This window comes from Nuphar pumila, chromosome 6 (genome assembly GCF_984573655.1).
Source record: "Nuphar pumila chromosome 6, dmNupPumi1.hap1.1, whole genome shotgun sequence".
NCBI classification, from domain to species: Eukaryota; Viridiplantae; Streptophyta; class Magnoliopsida; order Nymphaeales; family Nymphaeaceae; genus Nuphar; species Nuphar pumila.
The window spans coordinates 107,492,213-107,504,600 of record NC_143254.1 but is presented as its reverse complement, the minus strand read 5'-3'; the positions used below and the strand labels follow the sequence as shown (position 1 = coordinate 107,504,600).

Sequence of the window (12,388 nt, the reverse complement as noted above, 5' to 3'; positions counted from 1 at the left end):
TCTTCACTAGATACAGAGAGAGACGGTCGTCGCCTTCTGCCGACGACCCACGCCGCCTGCCGACGACCAACACCGGCGCCCCGATGGCGATCCTTCTCCGGCAAAAACAACCACCCACCGACGAATCGTGAAAAGCAGAGGTTCGGCAACGATTCTGGCGGCTCCTTTAAGGCGGATGGAGAAAGAAAAGGCCGGCGATGACCTAGCCGAAAGAAACCCCCCAAAAAAAAATTGAGGTAAGTCGGTGCCGGACTGACTGCAGAATCGCCCCACGACGATCTTCCATGCCAAACGGCTAGAGCACACCCCGCAGCGGATGCGGGGGGTGGGCCCATAACCCATTGTTGGGGGTGTTTCACCGTCGATCCGGAGTCGTCGGCGCCTCAGCCACCCGCCGGTCGGAGCCCCTGCAAAATCAAACACACAAAATGTGTACTTGAGGCGGCCATTGCCGGAGGGCGGAGAATGTTGCCGGAGAGGGGTTTCCTTCAACTCAACCAATCTGCAACCACCGCAAGTGCAGGCCTCCGAATGCCACCGGTGAGTCGACCTTTTTTCCTCTTTCACTGTGTTTTTTACTATATATAGATTTGTTTTTCCGCACTTTTTCCTGTATGAGGTTGCTTATGAAACCTCCTTTTTATAGACACAAAATTGGAACGGTTGGGTAATCGTTCCCCCTTATTTGTGCATGTTTAACGAAAGGAACATATTCAGAGAGGAAGCGTTACCACCACCAACGTGGTGGTTGGTGGTTTATCCCAACAAAGACTTGATTGATTTATATGCTAGTTATTTTTTTAGATTTATGAATTATTTTATTATTGAATTATCATTATTTTTGTCTCTCTTGTTTTAATAGTAGAGTAACATAGATTTTCTGCTTCCTCGGGTTTGAGGTTACATTAATACATCAACACAATAAGTCTGCAAAGCTTCCTGACAATGAGACATTTCGAATCAATGAAAATTAGAATGAAATGGTTTGTATCTTTCGTAGGGGATTTCCAGGAACAAAATCGTTGAAATTATTTGTTTGGAAAATTCCTGAACATTTCAAATTAAGTTCTAAATCTGTTATCTTTGTGAGCGCCTACCAATGAATCACAGCTTTTTCCTGCGTGTTTTTCCCGCGTGTATTTGCATTGTATCTAAATCTTAGCGAAAAAACATCTGGAATAATTTGTAGGGCTCAGACTTGTAAACTGATAGAGAAGGGGGAGAGGGCAGGGGATACATGGAAGTATGTTGTTAGCAACGAGGGCTCCGCTTGTCTGGCAGGAGCAGTTAGTTCACGTTACCTTATGTTGGGACGTTGCAAGTTCGATTCCCAAGGATATAGTTGTATAACTGGTAGGGGTCTGCCTTTTCGACAGAGAAAGCTGGGGTTAGTCCGACCCTTACCAGTTATACAACCACACCATTTGGGGTTCGAACTTGCAAGGTCCCAACACAAGATGACGTGCACTGACTGCTTCTGCCAGACAAGGGGAGTCACTGTTGGTGACCACAATTAAACAGTTCAATTAAGCATTGAAAAATCTTGAATGGGCCATATCTAACTGACATGAGATATGGGACACCACTAGGGCCAGTCACCTCCCATTTGTATTTGGGCTCATTTTGAAGCATAATTGGCAGAAATGGGGATCACAAAATTTTTTAGTTTGTCAACGGTTGAAAAACTCATTTAGCACATACCTATTACTATATATATATATAACCCTTATCTTCATTAGCACAAAATATAAACCTTATATATATATATATAAGGTTTATATTTTGTGCTAATGAAGATAAGGGACTATTGAGCTGAAAAATCTATCACCTTAATCTGACCACAACATAGTTTGTTTACTAAGGATATATAGAACCATGGATCGATACTTTTTCAATGTAAACATATAATTTTGTATCATAAAATTTTGGTACATCGTGGGCCATTAATTTTTGAAGCTCTTAAAAAAGCTGGTTGCACGTCAGATATGATTCAAAATTCATTTTCCACTATCTTTTATATCACATCCATAAGGTCTGATGTAAAAAAAATCTAAAAAAAAATTGCCCACCCCCCAACCCACACACACACAGAGAGAGTAATGGGTCTTAGCTAAACCGTGTGGTAAATAGGTTTTTCCGGCTTTTTTCATTTTATTTTTAAATTCTGACTATACACATGTGTTCTATGTATTTGATTTTATAGGGATCAACTCTTGAAGCATTTGATTCAAACACATGGGTGGGTTTTTATAAAGTTCAAAAAAATCAATGGTCCAAAATCTTTGTAAGATTTTAAGGCTCCAAACATCATATTTTTCATCGAAAACACATGATTCAGGTGTGGATTCTTCATAAATCGACTATGCCCAACACATTTATAGGGCTGAAACCTCATAAAAAGCACCGAAGAAGCTGAAAACCCCATTAAAAATGCAGTTTGGCACCAAATGGGTTTAGCACAGACCCATTACTCTCTCTCTCTCTCTCTCTCTCTCTCTCTCTCTCTCTATATATATATATATATATATATATATATATATATATATATATATATATATATATATATATATATATATATATATATAGTGAGTAGGTGCCTACCATGAGTGGGGGAGGTTTTTGGGTTGTTTTAGCAAATTTGATCCTGATATGATTGGCATAGTCGATTTGCTAGAAAATGCCACTTGGATAATTTTTATGAAAAAACGTAAATTTTTAAGCTTGAATATTTATAAAATTTTAGACTATGGATTTTCAAACCTTATAAAAACCTATACATGTGTTAGAATTGGATACTTCCAAGAGTCTATTCTTATAAAATCAAGCATGTAGAACATATTTGTATGATCGAAATTGAGAAAACCATGAAAAAAACTTCAGAAACCCGACACACACACACAATATATATATATATATATATATATATATATATATATATATATATATATATATATATATATATATATATATGGAGAGAGAGAGAGAGAGCAAAGAAAAGCCTGTTAACATTGAATTCCAGGATTCAAGCCAACATGAATCAGGAAGGGTCCTACTCGGTTGACATGCATGACCTTAACTAATCTCTCCTCTTCTCAATGGCTTCAAATAAAAAAAATGCATGGTTTTTAGACAGCTGTTTGATTGTCAAAACTGTTGGTTGCCTTTGACTTCCCCCTTATGGAAGGTGGTGGAACCAAGCTGCCAATGAAGTCACTGAATTAACTTGGCAAAACCCGCTTAATTGACTCAGCATCTTGGTTACTTGGTCCAGTCATACCCCAATAGGTGAATGAGTCGGAAAAACTCATTTTAAACCAAAATCCTAATTGGGAGCTAAACTTGGCTAGCTGCTAGGGAACATTCTCAAACTTTCAAGGTTTGAAATCCACGACTAGGGATGGCGGGGGACAAGGTCTCCACCCCTGCCCCGTTTCAAAATCTGAACCTTCATCTCCGCCTCCATCCCTGCACGGGGATGAATTTTAACCTCCACCCTCACCTCCATCCCTGTTACATGTCCTCCATCCCCGGTCCAAACGGTGGTGAGGCGGGGTGGAGCCCCGTTTCCCCTTGGTCTATAGTCATTCCTTAAAGGATTGGGGACAAGGTGGGGTGGGAAAAGACGGGGATTGAGACGGGGACGGGGGAAAGCGTAAGTCCATCCCTGCTTTCATTCCCGCACAGGGATAGATTTAAACCTTCATCCCCGCCTCCATCCCCGTTTCATCCCTGGTCCAAACGGGACGAGGAGGGGCAGGCCCCGTTGTCCCCCAGTCCACTGCCATCCCTATCCACGACCTGCTCTAGTGTTTAAAACTTGAAAGTTGGTGTCCTTGTGGTTTTTTTGAAATCCAAAAAACTTTTGAAAATATCCCAATCCAAATAACTTTTGAAAGATCCAAATCCAATTAACTCGCACCTGTTGAATCTACCTCGATGCAATCCATGTATCTAAATATAAGCACATAAGTATTATTGCATGTAAACAAATCATGCATTGCGTTTGTAGTCCAACGGTTAGGATAATTGCCTTCCAAGCAATAGACCCGGGTTCGACTCCCGGCAAACGCATTTTTTTATGTGATGAAAATTTTTATTTTGTTTTATAGAAAATGTCTCTTTTGCGACAATCATTTGGGAAAACAACTCTTTTGACGATCATTTTGGAATACGAGAGATGGAATTTCAGAAAAAACACATTTGAAGAAACTCTATCATGGAATTTGAATAGTGTAGAGATCCTTGTATTCAAAGCCCCAAATTCCTATAACTTGGTTTTCAAACCTCATATTTTTTAATCATTGAAAAGCATGCATGCTACTGCATAAAATGAAATTCAAGAATTGCATGTTGAAGTTTGGTGGATTCTTTCAAATACGGGATTTACTAGTTATACTGGAAAAAGCTTTCCAAATTTACGAGCAGGTGGTGTAATGACCTCAACCCTTGTGAAAAGTAAAAAAAAAAAAATTAACAATTCTGGAAACCAAAACCCAAGGATCCGGGGATTCACAAACTTAACAACTACCAAACCACAAGAGATCTTTTCATTGAACCAACCAACGAATAACCAACTTTATTAATCAATAAAATGAATGTCATAGAACAAAAATAAAATAATGAATAAAATCCAGAGCCACACTATCAAGAAACATTAGAAACTAGTCACACAATCTCGCAGGCTCCATGTGACAGTCACCTCATCACTGAGCTCCAGGTCCTGAGAAAAATATTTGAAACACCGGGTAAGAACCAAAGATTCTTTTTACGAATTTTTCTAAAAAAATCCAAACAGAAAATAAAAGAGTATAAATCAAATTCATACAAATATTAAGAGGAATATAACAACAATCATCTCATAATCCATTTATCATTCAAGCATTTAAAAGTATCATGCAATAATAATTTCTCACATGAGACATAACAATTAAGAATGCATGAACTAATACAGAACAGTAAATATGCATAATTCAATGCACATGGATGAATAAATTATTAAGTTATTATCATAGTTCTCTTTTGCATTCATGTCCCTATTAAATGCACATAAGTTTAATTCTACTTTTCATTAAACCCACGGGTACTCAAAATGGGCACAAAATTTTTCAAAGTTCAAGTTAGGTTCTCTTGTAGCTTAACACATAATTTGTATTTTATTACTGAGTTTCACACTTGTTCCTCGATTGATATTAGGAATCAACATTATTCATCGAAACATTAAAAATCAATATCTAATATCGGGACATCAGGAAAATCAACATCCATTGATGTTACCTTCTTGGTATAAACAACAACTGTGTCACAACATCACTCACAGAAAAAGTGGTTGAAAACTTTCTAAAATTATGGTCGAGATGTAAACCACCATATCGAGTTTAGGAGCACAAATGCACACGAAGTTTTAGTATCCTTACAGTTTTCTCAAAATCATCATCTAGGATTCTCACACTATAGAAGGAACATTCAGGAAGAAGATTAATTACATTGTTTATATCTTTTATCTTATTAACCAAAAATCAAATTCTTTATACAAGATTTGTTTTGCAAATCAACATGCAAAACCGAGCACGAGACTTGGCCCGCTAAAATCTAATAGTGTAATTAAATTAAAAAGGCAATAATTTCAAAAATGAATTTTGTAATACATAAAATAATTCTTGGAGTAACACATGCTCCTGACCCGCATGGCCTACAATGGATCACATCTGACCACTAATGCATCTTATCAAAATCTTTAGTGAACCTGCACATGGTTATTCAAACATGTCCATAATGCACATTCATTCATATACAACAAGAATGTACATATAAAACAATTTGTATATGCATATGAATAAATGCTTGCAACATGCATTTTTCATGATCCATTTGCACATGATCATACTCATGCATATAATAATCTTCACAATTTTTCATGCGTAAGACATAAGCAATTGCAAATATGAAAATCCAATGCATAAGATATCCAATAAATGCATTGCCATTTATACAAAATAATTATGAGCATATCTACATTTTTCGAGAAGTATAACATAACCACCCAGTCATAACTATGTTGCAGCACATGCACAGGACAACATTAGTATGGTGTTAGCAGCATGTTTCTCATGTCACAAGCAGTGGACAGCAAAAAATGTTGCACATAAATGCGCAGAATTGCTCTGCTTTACAACAGCTCACCAAAATCACAAATAGAGTACATTTAACAACAGTAAAATAACTCATTTGCCAACATTGAAAGTAAGTAAAAATTCAGCTTAAACAAGATAACATAAAAATTCATTTTAACAACGTGCTTACATAACTCGGCAAACATGATTTTAAGGCTGGTTTAATGCCAACCCATGTGATATCATCAAACCACATAATGACAACTACATAATATAAATAAAATCGAGCATAAACAACTTGCTCATGCTCCTTACATGTCTAGTCTTATGAAATCAAGAAATATACGATAAATTTAATGAAAAACAACACTATTCGCATATCCAAATTTTTTTCTTGCATAACATTCAATAGATCACATGTATAACAATTCTGAGCATACCTTACACAAGTCAGCTTAATGGCCAAGAATAAAAAAAAATGATTTGCTAAGTCAGTTTTGAAGGACTGACCATCAAAGCAGTCGGCCAACACACTCAAAGTGACCTTGCTATAACATGTGCATCGGCAGATCGGTTCAAATCTACAGGTGCACACAGTTGACACTGCCCATATATATATATATATATATATATATATATATATATATATATATATATATATATATATATATATAACCAGGTGTCGTTAGTCCATGAGAGCACAAGAGACAGGTCTGTCCAGATTTACTTGTGTAAGCTCAGTAAATTTGGACCAGCTTTGCCGATATGCAGTTAGCAGCATAAAAAATTAAATAAGACAACACTACAACAGATCATAAATAATTTTGATGCATAAAATGAAAAGAAATAGTTTCGGTAGCCTCACAACCACATTAATATGAAACTTATGAAAATGCTGGAAAGAGGAATCTGTTGTACATATAACCAAAAATTTTGGTTCTCTTATTATCTTTAACAACCAACCGATTTCTTTTGTGCATATACATGTGGCAGCTTTTTTAACATATTTAATACAACAGTATTAATGACAGCATGCTGGAAATCTATGACAAATCTGGTTTGGATCATATCCGATCCAAACCAGACCTCGCATGGTCAGTCCCACGCACGCGCGCACACACACTGTGTGTGTGTGTTTGGTTCTATGATAGTTTTGGTTTGGGTCAGATCTGATCCCAAACCAGAATCGTGATGCAGCTAGCCAAACTATATATACATAAATATGTGTTCTGGCTATGTGCGTGAACATAGAATTTCATGAAATATAAATTTGTCAACATGTATTTTCATTATACAAAAAATAGAAATTAAAATCGATATTGAATAAATGTATCATGTATATTTGCATGCATAAGTAGGAAAGGTCATTAATATGTATTAGTTCCACAACAAGAAAGATCGACTACTATCAATATCACACATATTTAAGCAGTGGATACTTTAGGGAAATCAACACGACAAAAGGGAAATAAAAAAATGTCACTCTATATAAGAATATATATATCATTTTTAAAATAGATTTTCCTTTTTCTCATGAAATATTTATGTATAAATTGAGTTATACCCAGTTCTTCCCTGTTTGAACCTAGAGAGAAACCTGTACCTTAGTTGGAACCGAAAAACAGATCTGAGAATCGTTAGATAATAGGTGAAAAAAATAGATCTTCCTCATTTCTTCTTATTCTTCCTCTTCCTTTTTTTTTGTTCTCTTTCTCTCTTTTCCCTTCTTCCTTCTCTCTCTCTCTCTCCCTCTCTCTCTCTAGAAAACAAAATCTAGAGATAGACGAGTTAGACCTTTTTATAATTTTTTTTGTCTTCTAGAGAGAGAGTATCATCCTCTCTAAAGTCCTTATATAGAAGATAGAGTTCTACAAATGTAGAACTCTATCTCTCTCTAACTACTATTTATCCTCTTATTATTATTTATTTTATTTTATTTTTATTAACTAATTTAGATTTTATCTAGAACACCTATCTAAGTAGAGTTCTACCAAATGTGGAGTTTCACCGTATCCAGATAAATAAAATTTTGAATTTAATTAATTAATATTTTTATTAATTATTTAATATTAAATTATTAAATAATTAATTTGTTTAAATATTTCAGAGGGTATCTTCTCCCTCTGGGAATCCTCTCAACATGGAATTCTTACTCAATTTAACCTTTAGATTAAATTTAAAGCTTTAATTTGGTTGGACTTGAATTTCAGTTTTGGATCTGAATCCAAGATCCAAATCTATATAGATCTCAACCTAGATCAGATCGTAGTTAATATGGGTCTTGGATTGAGTTCAGATCTAATATCAACTTGGATCAAACGATCTGATCATATTCAATCCAAAAACTGGTAAAATAGAGACGAGTCATTTTTGAAAAAATACGATTTTTGGGTAAATCGTAACTCAAATTCAGAAAAATGAAATATCAATGTTCTTAAAATTACGAGAAGCATCTAATGATATACTACCTGATTTTCATCTGAATTTAACCTGAATTTTGCTCGATTTTAAAGGTCAAAAATAAAAAGTTTTACAAATCTTATTTGCCTCATTTTGATCTTGTCAATGGGTCCTGGACCCTGCTCAGACTAAACTGACATCACCTAAAATCGAAGATTTTATCAACTTTACAAAATACTTAGCCAAATTTTCAAAAATTCATAATCTACAATGAAGAAAAATACACCAAGTGAACCAATGGGAGCACCACTTGTTTGGTAGGAGTTGTTAGTGCTCATCACCATGTGTCGGGATGTTGCAAATTCTAAACCCAATGGTATGTTTGTAACTGGTGGGGGGCAGACTAACCCCAGCTTGCCTTTCAAAAAAAAAATTTACAAGCAAGTGGCTGTGGATAAACAAAAATTATGTCAAAACCAATGAAGATCATGACAATTATTGCAAAAAAAATCATGATTTTAATGGATTGGTGGGAGCTGCACGTACACATACCCCCACTACCACAAATTATGACGTCCACTCTCCCACTTGGGGAGATGGTAGGACAAATCTCATCCCAAGTGCCCTAGGCCATCGGCCTTATTGGTCGCGCTGATAGACCCTGTCCAGGTAAGTATGACTCACTAGGTTAGTCCAAAAGCCTTTTATAACCTCTCTCTCTCTCTCTCTCTCTCTCTCTCTCTCTCTCTATATATATATATATATATATATATATATATAATGTTTGGCTTTTGATGGCCTAACCCTTTTAATTTCATGTTACCCCGACAAATCTTGCGAGACTTATGAAAATATAGTGAGAAATTACTCACAATTTTTAATTTGTTGTGATATTTTTAATTTCTCGCAATTTTTTTGTCAAAAATATAAATATTGTATTTTAAACATGATATTTATGTTTTTATCGGCTATTTATCATAGAACAATCATGTGTTTTTATTTTTACATGTTTTTATTTATTTATAAAAATTTATCTTGATTGCTGAGATTTTACCAAAAAATGCGAGACTTACAAAAAAAAATAATTTTCACGAGATTTTGGCTCCCGAGATTTTGCCGTTTCTTACTTTTGTCACTATGATGTTACCATATTACCATACTGGTTGTGATAAATACTTGAGCCTAAGCAAAACTTATAATATGACCATTTCAAGCTTAACGGGGGCCCATTTTTTGCTTCTCATGGTTGATTTGTGTTTTTCCCTTTTGTTTTTTGGCCTTTCTTACTAAAGACTATGCAAAAATGATGTTTCATGCCACTGATAGATTCTTTGTGAGATGGGTTGACAAGTGCAGCGGATAGGGATGGCAGTGGACCGGGGGAAAGCGGGGCCCCGCCCCGCCTCGCCCCGTTTGGACCGGGGATAAAGGGTATGAAACGGGGATGGAGGCGGGGACGAAGGTTAAAATCCATCCCCGTCCGAGGGTGGAGGTGAGGATGGACGTGCACTTTTCCCCGCCTCACCCCGTCCCCACCACGATCCCTGCCCCAACCCCGCCCCAACCACTTTTCCCTGCAATATCCCCGCCCCGCCCCGCCTCATCCCCATTTGAACCGGGGATGGAGGACATGAAATGGGGGATGAAGGCGGGGATGGAGGATAAAATCCATTCCCCGCCGGGGATGGAGGCGGGGGTGGAGGATAAAATCTTGAGGCGGGGCGGGGGTGGAGACCTTGTCCCCCGCCCCGCTCCACTGCCATCCCTAGCAGCGGATGTAAACGGATCAGGGTCCGTTTGGGTGTAATGCTTGTTGAATCAAATCTATTGTGCAATTGGATTCCGAATCAGATTCAAAGTTAAATGTAAAAGGGTAAATTAGACCCATTTTAAGTTTGCCAGGTCGCGAGGTAAACCAGCTGAACAAACCGAGCTTGAAGCGTTTAAGTTTGGCTCATTCTTGTGGCAAGCCAAGCCGAGTTCGAGCTCATAATGAGCCCGAGTTAAATGACCCGTGTTTGACTTGACGTGTATATGGAAAAAATTCATTGTTTTAAAGCTGGGAGGAAATAAGATTACAAAAAATGCATGTAAAATGTGTGAAATATATCCGGAGACATGTCCGTTCTCTGGATCAGATGCAGGGGGTGTGTCCTCCTGGATTGTGAGTGGCGGCGTGCCACACGCCTCCACTAAGTGGAGACCAGCCAAGCTCATTTTCCGCTTCCCACTCTGCTGCCATTCTCCTCTTCCCTCTCCATAATAGTCCAGGCCGAGTAGGCTTATCTACAACTAAGAATTTGTATCTAAAATATATTTCTTACTACCTAACAAGCTTCTATAAGTCTACCTATTGTTCATAAACAGCTTGTCGAACTTATTTTACGAGTGCCGAGCCATGAGTGGTTTGGTTTGTTTCCCAATGCTAGTTACAAGGTTTTTGCCTTCATAGCTAGGGGTGACCATGGCTCAAAACTCATGGAAATGTGCGGTGGACTGCCAACCAAAGGCTAGGGATTCGAGCCATAGCACATGGTTTCATAAAATTCGTATAATTTTTCTGATCTAAATCGAGCAGGTTTTACATGAAGAAAATCTTGCTCAGCCTGTTCTATTCGATACTGGTAGGAGAAGAACTTGACTCGGTATTGTTAAAATAGAAAAAAAAAATGCAAAAAAGAGAGGAAGCATAACCAAATCAAGATGATACGGATCAACCCATTCTTTTTGCGCCAAAGATCTTACCATTTCTGAAGGAACTGGAGCTACATCTCTTTTAAATTTTAATTCAAGAGTTCCTATGTGTTTCCACGCCCTTTTGATTTTGAGACCTCAAAAGTTCGATTCTATCTAAACTACTCATTTTTAAGTGGTATCCACATTGTTCACAAATATTCATTTTTGAACTAAAAAAAATCTTATAATTTAATCCATAACAATTTTCAGATTGAACCCATAAATGTCCGTATTTTAGATTTCTATCTAAATCACTGTCTTCCGAAATCACTAACACTAGTTTTTAGATTAGAGCTCCCACGGTCACTAACCCTTTCACTATCGCTACAAATGTAACTATAAATGTAATTGTCGCTGGAATTGTAGATATCATTCCTAATGCAACTATCCATATTGGTTTGAGAACGAATACAACTGTCAATGCAACTATTAATGTGATTCTTTCAACCTTATTGCACTCATTTGCCAAGGGGAACTGCCAACCAAAGGCATGATGACAATGTGCGGTGGATGATGACAGGTTTTCTCCTTGGCCTAAAAAAAATTTGTCATAATACTTGCCTATAGTTTTATAGCAACGGTTATGTTTTTTAACAAGGAAAATTTTTATTTCATTTTTCACTTTTTTTCATTTTAGCTTTATATTTATATTTTATTTATATTTTTATTTTTATTTTTATTTATACTATTTTAATGATATTTTCTTACAAGAATATGCGATAAAAGAACAAAATGTTGAAAAAGCTCGGGCGAAATTACCAGCCAAATGTTTGACATTTTAAGGTGTGACGCTATGGAAGTACTTTACTATCGGAAAAAAAAACTATGTAAAAGAGAAGGCCTGCTTGCTAATTTAAAACAGTAAATTAGTGATTATACAGAATTATTGAAACACAAGAGCTTAATCTTATGGCATATCTTCAACTTGCAATGTCAAGGGGGAAAAAAGTTCCCATATACGGAGTTAATTTGGAACTTCAAGTCTTCAACCACCTAACGGATCCAAGATGCATATCGGATCCATCACAATGCATAGCTTGAAGGATACATATCATATCCCATTACACTATAAGGGTTTATGAAGTCAGACTGGATCCAGTCCAACCTGGATCTAACCAAAGTTGACCATGTAGATATAAAAT

At 36.6% G+C, this 12,388-nt stretch overlaps 1 non-coding gene and 1 pseudogene across 1 annotated transcript; one reads left to right on the top strand and one right to left on the bottom strand.

The window, feature by feature from the left end:
• The first annotated feature begins 3,999 nt into the window (after positions 1–3,999).
• TRNAG-UCC (transfer RNA glycine (anticodon UCC)) lies at positions 4,000–4,071 on the top strand. Its single transcript has one exon. It is a non-coding gene; the product is annotated as a tRNA-Gly (tRNA).
• A 4,968-nt stretch (positions 4,072–9,039) lies between these two features.
• LOC149835594 (U1 spliceosomal RNA) lies at positions 9,040–9,187 on the bottom strand (annotated as a pseudogene).
• Positions 9,188–12,388: the final 3,201 nt, after the last annotated feature.